General features: G+C 37.0%; 1 protein-coding gene and 1 pseudogene across 1 annotated transcript in view; one reads left to right on the plus strand and one right to left on the minus strand.

The window, feature by feature from the left end:
* LOC115872726 (olfactory receptor 11A1-like) overlaps nt 1–5806 on the plus strand; it is a 190338-nt gene that overhangs the window by 111203 nt on the left and 73329 nt on the right.
* Nucleotides 1575–2063, minus strand: LOC101641496 (annotated as a pseudogene).

Here is a 5806-nt window from a genome sequence, read left to right on the forward strand (position 1 = left end):
TGTCAGCAACTTTGCAAGTCCTTTTCTTTCACACAGCTCGTTTTGCTCACGGCCCGCCCTCCACCCGGCATGAATACAACCGGAACCAGGATGACACTTTATGTTCCAGAAACTGGGATATATCTGTATCTCCCAATCTCTGACTACTGTACCTTATATGGACTCAAGGCAGCCCAGTCACATGTTCCCTGGCAATATAAACACCACCCCTGTAGCCTGGGGCACAAATCCTTTGGCCCAGTCACTGTGGACTGTGGGACTTCACCCAGGCTGGATTTTTCTCCCTACTAAAGCCTGTTTACTTAAATTCAACTGATTTGGTCTGTGACACCACTTGCCCACCTTACAATAGTGTCCCTATAAGACAGGGTAGAACTGCCCCACTGAGACTATAACTAACGCTTTACAGGAACAGAAATTCCCATTTTTGTCCTGTGGCACATCTGGTGTTTTTGAACTGCAGACCTTGTGGAATACAGCCCAACATGTAACCACGCTCTAATGAGACATGTAGACCATATATCCATTTGCATACACTCAATGTTCCATTCAGTTTCCACTTATAGGTGTTTATTAAGTAGTGTCTGGGGCATTATTTTGTAATAATCTCCCTGTCAATTTATATAACTCACCACACTCTTTCATTCCAATTATATAATTCAATTTCATGTATGAGAAAGTAATTCTTAATTTATGTATATCTCTAAACATTTATTGGAAAAATAATGACCACATTATATGTTGATAATATACCAAAAGTCACTACTCTTCACCTATTATATCATATAAAGTGAGCTGTAATATTCTAACATTCTCTCAGAAAAGTGACAGCCAAGTATTTTCTAATACACTATAGTATACTCTAGTAAATATTATATAGTATATTTTATAAAAATATACTGACTAATAAACATATCAATATATTTTTACCATAACTGTATTAAAATTTAAAGCAAAAATGTGATAATATTTGAATGGGTCAAATTTGTAGAGATTCAAAAATAGAATACTCAGAAATATTGAATATGAGGCAAGGTAAAACAGAACATGCAGCTAGAGTGGTCACATGTGTGCATAATTTAGAAACACAGCCTGTACTTTAAACCAGTTAAGTTTATGCTAAATATTTTATTTATTTATTTATTTATGCTACATATTTTAACTAAGGCCTATGAGTAAAACAGGTGAAGAAAAATTAGAGTAGAGAAAGGTGGGAGGATAAATAAAAGTGTTTCCAATTTGCTTCCCACTCTACACACACACACATTACATACACACACTCAGACACAAAGTTCCCAATCAAAAACAAACAAAATCAAGAATCAAAACCCCCAAGTACCCTCAAACTGTACCTAGACTTTGCAGACTTTGACCAGAATATTAGATCCTTGGAAGAAGTGCAAAATGCAAATCAAACAACCAAAAATGCTGAACAAACAGAATCATTGATGCACAAAATATTAATATGAATGAACTAGTAACAGGTGATGTTCTCTATGTCTATAAAACTTTGGAACCACATAGCTGAGCTGTTAAATCCAGTACATGCCAACTTCCAAAAAGCAGGAAGGATTTTAGTTAGCTTCATTCTTTGATGCCCCATCAAAATTTTCTGTGAAATCTGGACCATCACCATCTTCTTCATCAATGTCTTCAGTCTTTGGGGTTTTGCTATCCAACAATTGCCTTGGCAACTGTTCAGCTCATTTCCTAGGACTTGTGAAGCTGTCAGCCACAAGCTGACTTAGTATTTCAGGAACCATTTCTGTGGATGGTTTGGCTTCTTATGACCAGTAATAGCAAATGTGTTAGCAGAGGGGGGAGCTTGTACCTTGGGATAGTTGAAAAGAAATGAATGGTGTTTCATCCCCTTTCATCATGCTTATCTCTTCAATACCAGCTATCCTATACACAGTCAATTTTTAAAGAGACCTCTGAAGCTTTTTGTCATCAACTGTAGCTGTTCTATGTACCAAGTTCATAGTTCTGGGAGCTGTACCTTTGTCCCCTATCTGGACCTGAGCCTGAAGTTCGGCTAACTTTTCTTGATTCATGCTGATGGTAAATCTGAAGAAGGGAGCATCCCTCAAACACCAGCATGCAGCAAGAGCAAGAGTGCTGCCTTAGTGGAGACAGAGTAGACCGAAATGGGGTATTAAAAAATCATTTTATTGGGGACTTGTACAACTCTTATCACAATCCATACATGCATCCATTGCATCAAGCACATTTGTACATCTGTTGCCATCATCATTTGCAAAACATTTTCTTTGTACTTGAGCCCTTGGTATCAGCTCCTCATCCCCCCCATCTGATCCCCAATCCTCCTTCACTCATGAATCCTTGATAATTTATCTTTTTTTTTTCCATGTCTCACCCCAACCACTCTTTCCCTTTACCCATTTTGCTGTTGTTTGTTTTGTGTGTTAGTCATGGGTATTTTTAATGTTTACTTTATGAAAAGTGTTTTTCTGACATTAAAATATCTTTATCTATCATTTTCTTCCCCTATTTTCTCTCATGTTTAAGCAATCTATCTGTGATATCTGTTGTAGAAAGGACCTGTCATATCTTATAACTCACTCTTAAGGTCAGTGAACCATAAGAATAGAAGAAATATTAAATGATGACATCCCATGGCTTATTCATCCAACATATGCTCTTTGATCACCACACAAAGAAAAATGTTGCTGGGGAGATGAGATTTGATCTCCACAGAAGTTTCTGTAATGTAAACAGGTTACAACTTTCTTGTGTGGATTCCCAATTTTCATTTAAATATTTTACGCCTTCTGCTAACTTTTAAATTTCAGTTTTTATGACTCACATGACGATGGGCTTTATCATATCCACTCAAGCTCTGTAATTTATTGTCTTTCCATGATTCAGAAAATTTCCCTTCTGTAGTCCAAAAACACTCACCAGAGCACATCCAGGAACCTCCCCACTCTAAGCTTAGGTAGACCTTGTCAGTGTGAGGAGCCACTACACAGGAGTCTCTGTGATGTCTGTGAGTCAGGCGTGCTCTGTAAAACCTGCTCTGTGGAGAGAAGAAAATAAGACCATATTATTCTTCCTTTGTCCACAGGAGGTGAGGCTATGGTGTTCCTCTGGCACGAGCAGAGAGATCCCAGGGTGCTTTGGGAATTTGGGACTCCTTGTAAATACCTTGGGGTCAAAATGAACAATTACATGGATTTCCTGTGCAATGTATTTCTGTAGAGCTGAACTAATGATCACGTCTCATTGCTGTCAATTTTAGCTTATTGGTCTTCTCCAGCAAAATTATTGAGAAGTATTATAAACTTAGATTATAAATTTAGATTCAGGAACTCGCAACAAATAATGGTAATCTCTATAGGTCAACATGTTCATTGCAAAGTAAATGCATGTGTACATTAATAGAGTTTATCTTTTGGCTTCACTACAAAGCCAAGATAACTGCACTAAGTAATTCTTAGGTTGATAACTTAGATAACTCATAGAATCTCATATTATTAGATTAATAGAGTCTTAGAATTGGAAGGCTTTTATCAAATCATATTGATTAATGTCTACTCAAATTAAAAGTTCATTTTTCCACTTCTATAGGTAGTTTATCATCTATTTTCTGCTTGAATTCTTAATGAAAGATTCTTGGTTGAAAGATGAAAATGATACAAGAGCCACTTATCATAGCATGTCATATGATTAAGATCAAGATTCTTGGAAACTCCATGCAAGAGTACAAGGACACTGTGAATCTTAAAGATATGCTTCATAGATTTTTTCTAGCAAAAAATAAAAATAGTTTCCAAGACCAGAAGTGTGTCTATAATAGTCTATCAAAAGCTCTGAAGTTGTGCCCTACTCCAAACATCAGACATCTATCATTAAAAGATTTTCACCATAAAATCAATTAAAAATATAAAACAAATGTGGTAGTTACATATTTTCATGTCAACTTGAAGATATATAAAAGTGTAGGGGTGGTATTCAACCTGTCAATTAGGTCACAGACTGATAGTGCCTCCTTGTGGACATGACCTTCTAATATGGAGAATCCTGGGAACCTCTCCACTTTCTCACTGTCTTCACCTACCTGATAGTGAGCCACAATGGGGCTAGACAGAGCCCTGTGAATGCTACTACAGCCATTGGATCCATAAGACTTTGCACCCACCAATGGGTGATCTTCCTGAATTCTGCATCATTGCATGTGGCTGCATGAGTGTGAAGGGGGCCTTATGAACCAGTATTGGACTCATGGACTTGAGTGGGATGTGGCTGGGAAGTTTTCTTGATATATAATTACTTTTTGATATACAGATCTCTCTTACATATATGTGAATGTCTCTGGATTTGTTTCTCTAGTCAATCCAGCCTGACACAATAAGCTTATATTTTTACTTTTACTTAACAGAGCATGGCACTATTAAAAAATACAACTGCACATTTCTTGCTTTTACTGATGAAAATTGGTCTATGGTGTGCTTGCTCAAAGTAATTTTTCCTAATTAATTCTCTTTATGTATTCAGCAGAGTCGGACCACACAGTTTGCCTTGACCCAGGGAGGCTCTCAGATATGATAGTATTGGTTTTAACTTGCAGAGTGATCTCTGAGAGCAGACATTGGAAACTGTGATGGTTAATGGAAACTGCTTAGCAGCACACCTCTTCAAGCAGTGCTCAGGGCACAGTGCTCCACCTCCTGCACCTCAGCTGTGCCTCTGTTTATGACATGTAAACGTGTTGTCTCACCATATCCTTTTATTTTTCTATATTGCTATGCTAGAATTTATTTACCAATTTGAATGCTTGTTTCACCAGCATTATTGGAATATACTTAGTGTACCCTATAATTTAATGCTTTAAATCTATTAAAAAGAGTTGTGCAATGATCATCAATTAATTTTTGAACATTTTCATCATTCTTGAAGTTAAGTCCAAGTCTGAGAGGAGACTGTCCCAAAGAAAGTTGTGGCGTAAACTGCAACAAAATCATAGAAAATCTTTATACAACAGAACTTCTAAGCATTTATGGAAAAATTCCATTATCTTTTCATGTTGTTTTCCAAGAACTCTTTGAGGTCCCCTCATAGGTTTTAAAGAGAATTTTACCATCATTTTTCATTATGAGCCAGACTGTAAAGCACAGAATTAGACAATGGTTTCTGAGCAGATTTTTTTTATTCTTTTTAAAAAAATAAGTTCATTCATTTTTAACAATCACACCAACATACCATTCCGCTGTCAACATTTCTATAGTTCAATCACACTCATACGCATTTGCAGCTGTCACCACAATCAATTCCAGGACATGTCTTTGTCCTTGAACTCGTTGTTGTGAATGCCCCATTTCCCGCCACCCTCCCCTGTCATGTCCCTTTGAATCGATTGACTCAGTTGTTGTCTCTATGGTTGACCTAATTTGGGTATGTTATTCAGAAAAGTAAACAAGATCAAGACAGAATACAAATACAAGGCTCAGTAACAATGACACAATGAAACAGAGAAACCCGTGATTGATAGCAAACTAGGAAATATTACAAACTTAAGCTATTATACATTGAGTCAAGAGGGAGATCAATGACAAGGTGTCGCATTTTGACGTTAACTACAATGGCATCAATCCACACTGCCATGTACTCTGGTAACAAGGCCTTACCAAACCCTGTCCTTCGTCAGAGGAAATTCACCAGAGGCTTAAACTGCATGGGAGATGCTGCAAATGGATTTTGCACTTTTCTTTAAATCATTTTATTAGGGGCTCATACAACTCTTATCACAATCCACACACAAATCAATCCATCCATCCATCATACA

Source organism: Echinops telfairi, unplaced genomic scaffold (genome assembly GCF_000313985.2).
Source record: "Echinops telfairi isolate 266 unplaced genomic scaffold, ASM31398v2 ScPeMD7_7453;HRSCAF=8491, whole genome shotgun sequence".
Taxonomy (NCBI): domain Eukaryota; kingdom Metazoa; phylum Chordata; class Mammalia; order Afrosoricida; family Tenrecidae; genus Echinops; species Echinops telfairi.